We start from the raw sequence: 1,691 nt of genomic DNA on the forward strand, positions 1-1,691 counted from the left end.
TGTTGATCTTGTTGTTGTTCTTGTTCTTGTTATTCTTTTTGTCCATGTCGTTCTTGCTGTTGTTGTTCCCGTTGTTCTTGATCTTGTTGTTCTTCTTTTTGTTGTTGTTCTTGTTGTTCTTGTTGTTCTTGCTGTGGTTGTTCCCGTTGTTCTTGTTCTTGTTGTTGTTGTTGTTGTTGTTGTTGTTGTTGTTCTTGTTGTTGTTGTTCTTGCTGTTCTTGTTCTTGTTGCTCTTGTTGTTCTTGTTGTTCTTGTTGTTCTTGTTGTTCTTGTTGTTGTTGTTGTTGTTCTTGTTGTTCTTGTTGTTCTTGTTGCTTTTGTTGCTCTTGCTGTTCTCATTGTTTCCGTTGTTCTCGTTGTTCTCGTTGCTCCCGTTGTTCTCGTTGTTCTTGTTGTTCTTGTTGTTCTTGTTGTTCTTGTTATTCTTTTTGTTCTTGTTGTTCTTGTTCTTGTTGTTCTTGTTGTTCTTGTTGTTGCTCTTGTTGTTCTTGTTCTTGTTGTTCTTGTTGTTCTTGTTGTTCTTGTTGTTCTTCTTGTTCTTGTTGTTCTTGTTGTTCTTGTTGTTCTTGTTCTTGTTGTTCTTGTTGTTCTTGTTGTTCTTGTTGTTCTTGTTGTTCTTGTTGTTCTTGTTGTTCTTGTTGTGCTTGTTGTTCTTGTTGTTCTTGTTGATCTTGTTGATCTTGTTGTTCTTGTTGTTCTTGTTGCTCTTGTTGCTCTTGTTGCTCTTGTTGCTCTTGTTGCTCTTGTTGTTCTTGTTGTTCTTGTTGTTCGTGTTGTTCTTGTTGTTCTTGTTGTTCTTGTTGTTCTTGTTGTTCTTGTTGTTGTTCTTGTTGTTCTTGTTGTTGTTCTCGTTGTTCTCGTTGTTCTCGTTGTTCTCGTTGTTCTCGTTGTTCTCGTTGTTCTCGTTGTTTTCGTTGTTCTTGTTGTTCTTGTTGTTCATGTTGTTCTTGTTGTTCTTGTTGTTCTTGTTGTTCTTGTTGTTCTTGTTGTTCTTGTTGTTCTTGTTGTTCATGTTGTTCATGTTGTTCTTGTTGTTCTTCTTGTTGTTGTTCTAGTTGTTCTTGTTGTTGTTGTTCTGGTTGTTCTTGTTGTTCTTGCTGTTCCGGTTGTTCTTGTTGTTCTTGTTCTTGTTGTTCTTGTTTTTCTTGCTGTTCATGTTGTCTTGTTGTCCTTGTTGTTCTAGTTGTTCTTGTTGTTCTTGTTGTTCTTGTTGATCTTGTTGTTCTTGTTGTTGTTGTTCTAGTTGTCCTTGTTGTTGTTGTTCTGGTTGTTCTTGTTGTTCTTGTTGCTCCGGTTATTCATGTTGTTGTTCTTGTTGTTGTTGTTGTTCTTATTTTTGTTGTTGTTGTTGTTGTTTTTCTTGCTGTTCTTGTTCTTGTTGTTCTTGTTGTTCGTGCTGGTCATGTTGTTCTTGTTGTTCTTGTTGTTGTTGTTATTGTTGTTGTTGTTGTCCTTGTTGTTCTTGTTGTTCTTGTTGTTCTTGTTGTTCCGGTTGTTCTTGTTGTTCCGGTTGTTATTGTTGTTCTTGTTGTTCTTGTTGTTCTTGTTGTTTTTGTTGTTCTTGTTGTTGTTGTTGTTGTTCTTGTTGTAGTTCTAGTTGTTCTTGTTGTTGTTGTTCTGGTTGTTCTTGTTGTTCTTGTTGTTCTTGTTGCTCTTGTTGTTCCTGTTGATCTAGTTGCTCTTGTTGTTCC

The sequence above is a fragment of the Megalopta genalis genome, unplaced genomic scaffold (assembly GCF_051020955.1).
Source record: "Megalopta genalis isolate 19385.01 unplaced genomic scaffold, iyMegGena1_principal scaffold0035, whole genome shotgun sequence".
NCBI lineage: Eukaryota > Metazoa > Arthropoda > Insecta > Hymenoptera > Halictidae > Megalopta > Megalopta genalis.